Below are 12,741 nucleotides of genomic sequence, written 5' to 3' on the forward strand. Positions count from 1 at the left end.
TCGGTTATGTTGTTCGCGTGACGCCAAACGACGTCATTGCGCGCTTTGGCCGATAGAAACCCTCTATACTCGCGTGTGGTGTGGCATTGACGAGTATACTTGGACTGTAGTCGTGAGCCTCGGCGCCGGTATTGTCAGCTGAGCACGTGACTGGGATCAAACATGTGTTCTCTATGAGGCAACAGAGCGCGACATCTCGAATCGAGAATCGGGGCTAGCGGAAACGTGTGTATCGCAATTAAAAAATTTAATTATGGTGTTTTACGTGCCAAAACCACTTTCTGATTATGAGGCACGCCGTAGTGGAGGACTCCGGAAATTTCGACCACCTGGGGTTCTTTAATGTGCACCTAAATCTAAGCACACGGGTGTTTTCGCATTTCGCCCCCATCGAAGCCCCACCGCATGCAGCCCCACCGCCCCCATGCAGCCCCACCGTGGCTGTATCGCAATGGCACCCGTGGTGACAGACGAGAGTACGACGTCAGCAACAATGTCGGCGTTTTACGAAGACCACGCTGGCTCTTCGAGCTGCACAAGGCGCACAGCTCGTGCCCTTCTGACGACGAACAAGCCGGACGAACAATCGCGCGGTGGCTTTAGCGTAAGTAAAATTATTTCGGAACGAGTTTTCAGCACAGCACATTCATACGCTGCATGTCCGCGGCACGTTGGTAGAATAAAAAAAAAAAAGAAAATCATATTATTCACATTGACAAGGGCATGACTGACAAACGGATTGGAAACAAGCAGGCGTAATTACCGGGTCAAATCGCAAAGGGGTAAACTAGAAATATAAGACCATTCAGTGGAATTATAAAATATCTAAGGGTATCCATTGTTAAATTTTCATAATGTATTCGATTCTACGAATATTTTTCGATGTCATCGCGATTCGGTCAGTATTCGATTCTGTGATGTCATTATTAAAACCGTATTCAATTCATATTTGATTCGGTACAAAGCTTATACTATTCGTCATCCGTTTCCACCTCCACAGCTCCTCATTGCTACGTCGCTGGCGAGTGGTCGAGAAAGGCAGCTCGCAATTTTTCTTTTTTCAAAGCTCCGCGGGAGGAACTCCGCAAGGCGGAAGAACCTGCATGCAAGAGCGGGAAACCAAGCGTACGCACTGCGGAAGCCGCAGAAGGAGATCGTGCCGTCTCGGTCGTTGCTGCCCGGTGCCCATTCGAGGCAGTGAATGCGACGCCTGAACAGGCAGCGCGCGCCGCGGAAGCGGTGTAGGACCGACCAAAGAACGTGAACTTAAGCGGATCAGTCGCGTTTCGCAGCGCTGCGAATTCTCCACGCGACCACAAGACTCCTCGTCTCTAGAATGGAAGAGGTATATGGAAAGCCATCAGACCACGGGCCTACTCTCCCGGGCGCAGATATCTTTTTTTATTGGAATTAATTATATGAACACTCCAGGCGCATTCTCTCCGTCGCCGTGGTGTTCCGTATAAACGTCAAGTGCGATAACATCTTGGCCGCGCGCCGTATGATGTGGGTGCGAGTGAAAGTGTACGGAGGTGAGCCGAGGATGGTGGCTCGATCTCGCGCGCTCAAGTGAGGAAGCGCGCCATCTTCCATCGCGCGCAAAGCAATGGCGGAAGAGGGTGATCGGGGTCTTTTACTTCGGCGGTAGCTACGTATGGCGCGGCCGCGCGGCCGCTATCTTGAAAACATCACTTACAGCGCGTACATAGATAGGGACCAAAAGAACGACGAAGACAAGCGACGAAGACAAGCGACGTTATTTTGGCCCCTGTCTATGTGCACGCTGTAAGTGATGTTTGCAATGGAATGCCAACTAGCCCGTAGGCAAACCCTGCTTCACCGTCTTGAAAACGATCTGCGATGGGCACAGAGTGCGCCGAGTGCTGATAGCTTCGTGTGCGCTGTGTTCTCGCTACTTAGTTCGCGTTGCAGAGTGCGGCGAGTGCTGATAGCTTCGTGTGCGCTGTGTTCTCGCTACTTAGTTCGCGTTGAAGCGAGAGGCAGCGCGAAGGTCAATTCGTTCGCTGCTGCTGCCGCGCTTCCTCATTCCAGCGTTCTGGCAACGAGTGTGCACGGTCACAGAGTGAGATGTGTTGATGTTTGCTTGTGCACGCGTGAGACCGTGCTTGTTATCTTTAATGAGTAAGCGAATGTTTACAAGTTTATACGGCCGATAAAACTACTATCGTTACTTTGTATAGCCGTCTGGTAATTTGCTGTCGCAATCAATGCTTCGCCTTTCGGACGAAACTGCGACTTCAGAAAAAAAAGGAACGATAGTTGCAACACAGTGTAGCTAAAAGGTAAAAGCCATGACAGCTTATAGCGGTACCTGCAGGTATACACTGACCTCACAGCGGCCACTGTATGTTGACGGACAACAAATATTTTATTAAAATGTTGTGGTAAGTCACCAACATCAACAGCATTTCTTCCTCTCTAATGCAGGACGAAGGCCTCCCTCTGCGATATATGAAATCATACCTGTATTGCGCAAGCATACTCTATGCTATGCTAAAACAATGTTTCTAATCTCATCACCACCACCAGCCCTCTGGCGTTCTCTACAATGCGTGTTCCTTTTCTTGGCCCACAGGCTGTGACTCCAACAGAAGACTGGTTATCGCTCGTTGCACGGATCCTAGCTTCTTCTCAAGCTTCTTTGACATCCTACAACTTTCATCTCCATAGGTTATCGAATATCGAGTTGAGGAATGCACTGATTGCATACTTACGTTTTCAATGATATTGGTGATTTGTTAGTCATGACTTGGTAGCAAGCTTTCCGAGTATAGTACTCCATCTATCTTTTATCAGATCGACTGTTATTCCAGCTTCTCCCACTGTCGTATATGTTGTCCTTCCGACCTCATGAATAGCTGCACACGGGACTTCCACTTCTCAGAAACTGCGTCTAATCATGGTACGTGGATAGTACAGTACAGTATAGAATTTATTCGCTGGGCTTATATAATCGAAATTGCTAATGACATTGTCCTGCTTATCTTTGATTGTCTGTATATTATTCCTGCCAATGCCGATTCGCCTCTTTGATTTCATGCCTGCCCCGTTTTCTTTATTGTTTCCTCAATAATTCTAATGCTATAATTTCAAATGTCACTTATTTGTCTATGTTGCGAGTTTTTACACTTCAGTCTATATTCGAACTGATTTCTGGTTGTGCACCGCACCACGCTCCATGGCTTATTAGCTCCTTTGTTTGTCGCGGGAGACCTTGCCTGTTTCCGGTCTTGGTGGCTTTCACCTTGTGGCGAGTAGTGAAAGGATCATTCAGAGGACATTCACTCACTCAGAGGACACTGTAAGATGCTTATCGAGAATGACGTCCCTCGTTAACTACACACATAATTCAAGACTTGGCGGTGATACTGTGGGCCACGGAATGTCGACATATCGTGACATAGGCATATTGTCGTGCATGGTGTTCTCCTGTTTTCAGCGTCGCACCTATATAGAAACTCGACAGGACGCGTACTGTAGCAGGCTGCTGTGATACCGAAAAAAAAAAAAAATAAGCGCACAGGAAAACCGATGGTGTCCATGTGCGCATGCCACGAGCTCCCGCTCGCTGTTTGTATGTTGCAACGTGAACGTGTTGCAAGACATCGACCGGATCTCCTAGCGGGCTCTGGACCGCGACAGCACGCGGAGCGAAACGGGAATATCGAGGGCGCATTACGCAGATCCTTGAAGGCATCCCAAAAGCGTAGGAAACTTCTCGCAAGACTGTACCCCGAACACTTTAATATTTTACTATTTTAGTAGCAGATGCAGCGAAGCGATCTCGCCACGAAGGTCGCGACTAAGCAGCGCTCGGCATGTAGTGAGACTGGTATGTACACTGAAACCAGCAGAGCATCAGTGTTATTTCGTATGCAAGTTTCGAAACAAATTATGGGCAACCACTAGGTGCAACGGCAATGGTAAACTAAATCCCTGAGGAGAAGCAGGAGGAGAAAGATGGATGGGGTGTTGCTTGCTGCAGGAAATTGCTCCGCCTAAACGCCACCTATCGACTGCGATATAGCCTGAAGCACTTCGCACTCTAGCTAGCACCACCGGAAAAAAGAAAAAAGAAAGCAAGTTGACATGGAGCCCAATACGTTGCGCGTTCTCCAAACCCCGACGACCCACACGGCTCATCATTCACTTTCAAGCCCTCTATCATGCCCGGAGAAATTTTAGGAGGAGCCGAAGCACCTGTCTCCTAAATATCGAATGGGAACGAAATATCACGTTCATCTGAGTGTGGTGCCGTCTCGCGCTCGAGTTCATCTATTATTATCTCACGTCCTACTTCAAATTCAGGACACCTTAGTATGTAATGTTCAATGTCACCAAGAGCTTAACAATGTACACATGATACATGACACATGATAGGCCAAGTCCTACCTTGCACCGCCATGCTAGGGTTTGCGCTGGCCCTGTATGGATGCGATATGGGAGAGCGGCATCAGTCTTGTTAAGTCCTTCAGTCACACAAGATTGATGCGGTGAAGACCACAAAGAACGGAGGTGGCCTAAGAAGGCCTCGTTCATGTCTTTTTTTTTTTTCCGTTCTGGGAAGCGTTCTTCGTTGGCTTGAACTGCAGCGCTTTGCACGCCATGCAGACTGCCATCGGACTCATTGCCTGCTACGCGATATGGGAAGGTACCCACTGTAACACGATGATAAATCAGACTTTTTGTAATTCTATAACGGCATGTAATTCACGCTTAACACAATTGTCAAGGGAGAGCGCAGCCTTGCTGTCTGAGAAGAGAACAGGCTGAGGCTGATAGGAATTCAGTTTCCGCAAGGCTGCTGCAATGGCGACACTTTCACATGTCATAGAACACACGATGCGGTCAAGTCTGGCAGCCCGTGAGACACTGAGAGTAGTTATCACGTACGCTGCTGCACTAGCTCCATTCTCTTAGTTAAAACGTGCTGTCGTATTCTACATGTTTAATACGGATGCCAGAAAGTAAGGCAGAAGGTTCTCACATATGCGAGAGTGATTCCGCTCGCCAGTTGTGCAGTTTAGAAGAGAAACGGTTGAACCCGACTGAAAGTGACTGAAATATTTAAAGACTGACAATGAGAAGAAGACTGGGGAAAAGTATGGTTATAAGCGGTGGAGCAATAGCCACGACTGCTCCTGTTAATGTGTACCGCAAGAGAAAGAAAAATGGACAAATAATTGAAATGGACCGGTCGCCACTACATTAGTGGTCCTATAGGAATATCGAGGTTAGGAATTAAGAATGTAAGTTAGGGAAGAAAAAGATGTAAAACAACAAAAAAGGCACACGCGGTCGGTGGCCATCATAAAAGCAGCTACTCCCGCATAACAGCGCAGTCTTTCAAGGCCAGTGTGTCACGGCATAAAAGAGAGAAAGAAAAAAAAACGATAAAGAGAATGAAAAAATTCCCCCGAATAACGCGGTCAGACGGAAGGGCTTGCTCGGTGTGCGAGCAGAACACCACGCGACGTGGGCGTGCGTCCGTTGTGGCCACCTCCAAAATAGCCCGCAGCCCCGCCGCATCGCCCTTTTCTCGGCAGTGCCATCAGCTCCTGATGAACGCCTTCAGGGTCGCTCCTGGGGCGCAGCAACCTTAAAAGAATCCAAGGCCTCTCTCGTCTCGCTCGGCTTCCCTGGACGCGTACAGCTGCAATCTACTGCGCGTTGCCTTCAAGGATAGAGAATATCTTATGCGAGAGCAGTTCAGCTTTGAGGGTTGCTTGGTTTGCCTGACACTGCTTTTAGGATAGCACTTTCTCTATCCTATCTGGCTGGCTTGCGGCAGAGAAGGGAGCAGGCTGCATAGCCAGGCTGTTAAATATGGTCTGACCTGAGGTGCTTCCACTGACGTCAGCGAGTAGGAACCATTTTAGTGAAATGTACTAGCTTCGTGATTTACGGCACGCTTGTGTAATCGGGTGCCCAACGGTGCATTGTCTTTCTCTTTAACACTGCATTGCTCTCTGGCTACAAATGTGCCTTCGCGGAGCCTCTGTTTGTTACTTAAGGGCTAATTAGCGACTCTCGTGGCTGTTAGTAGCTTTGTATACACAAACTCGACGCGAGCGGGTGGAGTCTGCAGCATGTGCTGACCCTAGCATGACCCGACTCAGCCCACCCTTTGCAGACGGGTGGAGCGAACTCAACTTGGCGCTCGCTCGGACCGACCCACCAGCATTTACGTGGACCTGACGACTAGATCTCGGCCATACAAGCCGACTCGACTTTATTTGGACAGTGTCATGCAAATATATTTGCCGTGTTCTTGGCGTCTTTTTCCCGATGGCCCACTTCAAACTCGTGCGTCGTCACGAGGTTCGAAAAACAAGTGTTCCCGGCACTAATAGACAGTAAAAGCATTAAGCGACACCGAGACATGTAGATGGACAGTGTCACTTGATCGGGTTCCCTTGCTGCAGTTACATGGCGTCTGTCGTCAATGATTGAGGAAGGCTATCCACATTCCATATTTTTTTTGTTTTTTTTTTTGCAGATGGGATTGATTAGGGCTTCTCACAGTACCGCCATATCGAACAAAAACAATTTCCACGAATGCAAGTCGGCTGCCCTGAAAGGTTGTTCTTTAACAAAAACTCTCGTCCACAAATTACATTTATCCTCCGGAAGTTTGGTCACAGCCCGCATTCCGGAGGAAGCGAGAGTGTGAAGGCTTTGCGAGGATCCATCGGAAACTTCCATGCCCCCATAGTTCGTCTACCCTTCGCTACACAAAGAGAATGTATTGTTTCCATTCAACGACCCCGCAGAGTAGACGGTTGTGCATTGCATGTACGAGAATCTGTTTAATGGTAACAATTTTTGGTTCTACCCGTTTGCCTCCTAGAGCGCTTCTAGAGAGAGTGCTTTTTGTCTCGTTTGTTGTGTGCACTGCAGTTTCATAATGAACAGCTACCGACTCGCCCAACTTTCAGTACTTTTACAATTCATTTCTATAGTATTATTGGGTGTGAAAATACCTCTCTCGCGCATGTGCACATGGTTCACTCTATGTGAAACGTGTACTACTTTAATCTCTTTTCTTTTGGGGCATGCGAACGTCGTGCTCCTTGCCTTGCTGCAAAACGGCTGTGATGGATTACTGGAATCAAGGTTTATGCTGCCCCTTGCTGCATGCCATTAAGTCAAGTTGTTAGGGCATGCTACTTGTCGACTGCGAAGTCGCGTAGCGTTAACTTGGCAGTTGCCGCAGATGATTGGTCAATTCACTTTGTCATTGTTCGCTGAGCGAAAATAAGAGAGACGCCAGTCACTAAATCACTGCTGTTTCCTTTACAGCAATCTGGGAATTTGCACATGTTGACTTATGACGACGTGGGCTTGCTTTCATTTTCTGCTCCATTTACTGCTTTTCTCATCTTTCATTTTATTCGAGTCACCCCCATCTGAAAGAGCAAGTCCTGCTATTAGTAGGGCTAATCCCGTCGCTTTCTGCCGAAGTTTCTATCTCCATCAGTGCTTTAAGCAGAAAGCATGAGTCACACTCGTTTCCTGAGAGCAACTGGCACCGGATTTCCGTGCCACTTCAGACACGCGTAACACCGAATGTGTACCCGTCCATCGTGGAGTAACGCTGGGGTACCATTGACACAGCCGAAAAGCTAATCCCATCCGCTTATTCCGGCTCAGTCCTCGCAGCTATGTGCAAGCTACGAATGCTTCTCCAACGAATGTTGTGCTTGTTGCTGTTAGTGACGTGTGCTGCTATCAAGTGCAGTAATCAGCTTTTTCCTCCGTTTATTTTTCTAAAGGGCAGGCGCATCCTTATGTACTCGTGGTCTGCGCCTGTAGATAAAATTACTATTAACAGAACAAAGAGAAGCTACTGATTCTACACTATGCAGATCTACAGCTTGCAGAATTTACGACGGGGTTGCTGATAATCCAACGCGCTTTGTATGTGCGGCGGAAGAGAAGGGGCCAAGAAAAAAAAAATCCGCGGTAGCGCGCGTGATATCACCATTGTCAGCAATAAACTGCAGCTGATAGGAGTGGCTGCGCGATAAGTAATATCTCATCTGCGCATAAGACATCGTGGCATTGATTTCGCAATGAATTCATTACGCACTGTGGTGGCTATGGTATTGTGTTGCTTAGCGCGAGGACGCGCGTCCCATTCCCAGGCGGTATCAACGTGCCATCCGGTATATCAACGAGAGCGCAGGAAAAATGTCGTGCCTTTCTGTCATATCTTGATGTGTATGTTCTTGAACAGAATTGACAAACCATGCCAAATCTATTTGTTCCTAGTTTTGCCATGTCACAATTGATATCATTCTGTAAGTTCATGTACAATCATCGTGATACCACAATGACATTTCATACATATCAGTTATCGTGCTTAAGTTATATACTTACTGCTGCACTTTTTCTTTAGTATTTGCAAGTGTAAACGTGCATGTACTGCTGACTATGCCCACTTGCGCATGCCCATAAAAGTGGCTGCGCAGTTGTATGTGTTTATTCTGACGAAGGCCGTGCCACGGCCGAAACATTAAAATCTTAAAAATGCAATTTTCGTAAGTGTGCTCCTTCCTTTCTTCAACCACCTATGCACCGGACCTACAGAACTATATATATATATATATATATATATATATATATATATATATATATATATATATATATATATATATATATATATATATATATATATATATATATATATATATATATATATATATATATATTTCTCACTACGGGTTTGCCATAACCAAGTGAAATTACATCAAATAAAATGATTTAATTATTTGCTCATACACTGGAAAAATGCATGTGCCCCATAACCTTCGTGTCTATTAATCTCATATGATAATATGGGGCACACTTTTCTTAAATGAAGATTCCCATAGCAGCACGTGGGTTTACTTAATACAGAGGTCGTGGGACGTGTGTTCTCGCGAGAAACACACTCCTCGTCCCAGTGGTAATGGCAGTCATCAAGCATCATCTTGCACTTACGATGCAAACTTGATACAACACTTGAAACCATTATAAACTATTCAGGTCGATCTTGTACAACCACTGCCACCTTCGCAATCAGGACACCTCCAAAATGGACACAAGCCTCCAAATTTAGCGTCTTCGCTCCAACGAAGCGTAACTAAAATTCGAGTAAGAGCAACTGATACGCTTCTTTTATAGGACGGCCCAAATAGGGGCAAAGAAAAGTCGCCCGCCAAGCTATGAAAGGAGCAAAGATCGTCGCGTAAGGCGTGTCACGACACGGGGGCCATCAAGGAAGACGACGGCACGTGATGACCGATATTCGCCGCTGACCCGGCAACCCGAATGCAAGAGATGAGCGCGGCCATGGCGACGGCCGCTTGCTCCTCGAGAGACTCTCCCGTGTTAGCAGGCGTGATACTTGGGGCTGGCTGAGAAGACGGAAATTCCATCTATGTGGCATTAGTGGATCGACTTTTCGTCAAAGTACAAAAAAAAATTGGGCTAATCTCTGATGAATATGAAAACAATCGCCTCACCTAAGCAACCGACTGAAACAGAGAGCTATCTTATAGAAAAAAGGCGAGGGGCGGTGGGCAGGAGTAAATAAACTACTAATGTAATATATATATATATATATATATATATATATATATATATATATATATATATATATATATATATATATATATATATATATATATATAAAAATATATATATATATATATATATATATATATATATATATATATATATAAAAGCGAGAAGAGCGGGGGTTAACCGAGGGTCCCGATTTTTATTAGTCATATCATGAGAAGTCAACAAACACTGACACCAAGGACAACATAGGGGAAATTACTTGTGCTTAATAAATGAGATAAAGAAACGATAAATTAATGGAAATTAAAGTGGATGAAAAAACAACTTGCTGCAGGTGGGAACCGACCCCACAACCTTCGCATTTCGACCAGGTGTGTGTGTGTGCGTGTGCGTGTGCAAGAATGGCGATTCACGCTATTTGGAAAGACGCCTGCCATAGACAAACGACACTCAGCAGTTACTGACTTGTCAGAAACATCAATAAAACAGTTGTGTGACACGGAGCTATGCATACATCGCGTGCACTGTTTCATAACGTGCACGTGAAAGTCTTGTAATGCGCCGCACTGACAGCAGGATTAGCAGGAGTGTGCTAAGCTGGGCTGCTGGGTACATAATTATGACAGGAATAAACAGAGCTTAAGACGAGGGACGGTGAGAGCACGGCTGACTAGGCGCCACCCATAGCAGGTTACACTCACCGACTTAGTCGCCTTACATAAGGATGTTGTGTTGAACGATACATCGAGAGCAATAACAATACGAATAAATAAAAAGGAAACCTTGCTCAGTGGAGCTGCAACGTTTTTTCCCGTGAAGAAAACAAAAGTCCGTCATCGTGGACTCATCTCAAACCGCTGCCTGTGTGTAAATGAATTCGGCAGAAAGCGAAGCAACGGAATTACAAGGAATGTTTCAGCACCATGTGTAGGGCTGTAGATCGGATTGTTCGGTGCGAGAAAGTCTGCGACGTATGCAATACATCGTGGATGAAATTTCCTGTATATTTGGAGTCATCGTCGCATGAATTTTACGTAAGAAAAGTAGGGAAGGGGGATGCGTGTATGCTTATGCGACGGGAGAGCAGTTGGCGTCACGTCAAATAGTGATCGCTCCACTGCACCGACTGCGATGCGCGTGATAATTTGAAAGAAGATGCAACGTTCCGTACCTGCGGGCACATTCGTCACTCGAGTCGCTTCAGGGACTTCGCGCACAGTGAGACGGGAAAGTAACAGCGACGCGCAACGTCTGCGCACGCACCGTAGACGATGCCGAACCGCAGTGGCTGGCACCGTTCGGCGAAACCCGAGACTCGTCACACAAAGGCGGCGTCTGAGCGCCAAATGATGCAGCGCGGGAAGCGCGTAATTTATGTCGCCCTCATCTTGTGCAACGAGGCTGCGCGGAAGCTGCAGATGCCGAAAGACGGCGGCGCATTGCGATTCCTGCCATTTATTGGCAGGCCTTGACACGTGACCGATGCGAATTGCAATCAGGTTACAGTGATTACGACATGTCATTGTCAGTATAGTGGCGTGACCAGGTATCCATAAATTATTTTAAAAGCATTGTGTTCTGCGAAGAACCTACACACGATGGTTGTAATCACCACTTCACAAACTATCACTGTGTTCCTGATTTGAAGACGTGCGCATAGGCTAGACACAAAAGAGCGTTAGTTCCTCTCAACGATGTTAACATGCTCGAGGGACGACACTGGAGCTTGTCAGCGGGGACAAGACGGAATGTCGTGCAGACTGCGCGGGCATTGCTCCATCGGCATTCGCTGTTGTCAGTGTTGACAAGCGTCCTCAATACTGAGTACCCATTGCAGGCCGCAATGCCTCACGACCAACACACCCACGTCGTTCCCCCGTAGGTTACGGGGACGCTGTGTCAAATTTGCCATACAAGAATACGTGCGATAACTTCCTCACCGTTCGCTCAGCACCGGACCTGGGAAAAATCCGAGCAGAAGGCACTTCCCGTCGACCGGTGGCCACGGTCTGTAGTACCCGTCCCAGCACACGGCGACCAAGCATGCACAGATCCGGATAGCTGTACGGCACCCCGATGGTTATTCCCGGACGAGTACGAGCGCAGGCAGAGCGCCGACACACACGCGCAGCAAAGCTCCCGTCATTATTCAAGGGCAAGGTAGAATCCGCCTATCGATGGGTATACACCACGAAGAACGCACTGCACCGGCCATGGTGCGGCCGGGGACCGAATGAGATGGGGCCAACATTTCGGCAACCAGCAAGGAGGGCGAGGAGGAAGGCGGGAGGGAATCGCTCTCGGGAACTGGGTTGTCTCGTTCAGCGGGCCACGGCTGAACGTACCACTTGGCAGCGACGGCGGCGGTAGTTTGGAAAATGGGTCGTCGCTCGCTGCTGCCGAAGGAGCGGACGGAGGAACCGCGGCAGCGGTCGACCCGCACGCCTGGAAAGGGCTCGCGGAGCGCACCGTCGTGTTCCTCCTCTCCTGGGGAGACCGTCGTCTTGGAGGGGAAGACGTCACCGGCTCCGAAGAAGGCGGGGAGGAGAGCAGGGGGTGAAACAGCGGTACGAGTAGTAGTAAGGTTGCGCACGGGCTCTGCCAAAAGGCCTTTTCGGAACGGATGGGGGCTGAACCGCAGGGGAGGCTGTGCGGGCTGGCTATTCGCAGATGCTGGGAGGAGGAAGTGAATGCGGCTGTCTGGGCGCCCGCTACACTGAGAGGTTGGAGGTAAAAACACAACAGGGGCCAGTAGCCGCGAGCCAAAGCGATCAGATTGTGGTGTCTATTTGGAAACTCAAAAGGTGCCTCGCGTGCAGCTGCGTAGCTCGCCATTTTGTGCCGGTGCATTGTACTTGTCGTTTACACTGCCGGTGACAACGACTTGGTTTGAGCCTTGTCAGTGGCTTTCAGCCGTTCAACGAGGCAAGGCAATTATTTGCTTTAGACGCCGGTCGTCAGTTCTTAGCATTTCTCGTGGCGTTATTCTGGCTCGCAGCTGCAACCGCGGTGAATTGTGCCAAGTCGTGGTGGTCGACTTGTACCTGATAAAGAAAGAACGACGTAGCATTAACGAGTACAACAGGTGAAAAGGATGCGGCAAGCGATAGGTTTCCGGGTTCGACAGCTTTCAAGTTCAGGCGGTGGATC

At 47.9% G+C, this 12,741-nt stretch overlaps 1 protein-coding gene across 4 annotated transcripts in view; it reads right to left on the reverse strand.

The window, feature by feature from the left end:
* The window catches only part of LOC142578829 (scavenger receptor class B member 1-like), a 90,473-nt gene that overhangs the window by 28,890 nt on the left and 48,842 nt on the right, over nt 1-12,741 (reverse strand). Inside the window, exon 1 of one of the 4 annotated variants that reach the window (XM_075688453.1) lies at nt 11,532-11,918. The exons of the other annotated variants lie outside the window; for them this stretch is intronic. The gene's annotated coding sequence lies outside the window, so the exon portion shown is untranslated. Of the gene's footprint in view, nt 1-11,531; nt 11,919-12,741 lie in introns of those variants that run through there. 4 annotated transcript variants of the gene reach the window in all.

The sequence above is a fragment of the Dermacentor variabilis genome, chromosome 4 (assembly GCF_050947875.1).
Source record: "Dermacentor variabilis isolate Ectoservices chromosome 4, ASM5094787v1, whole genome shotgun sequence".
NCBI lineage: Eukaryota > Metazoa > Arthropoda > Arachnida > Ixodida > Ixodidae > Dermacentor > Dermacentor variabilis.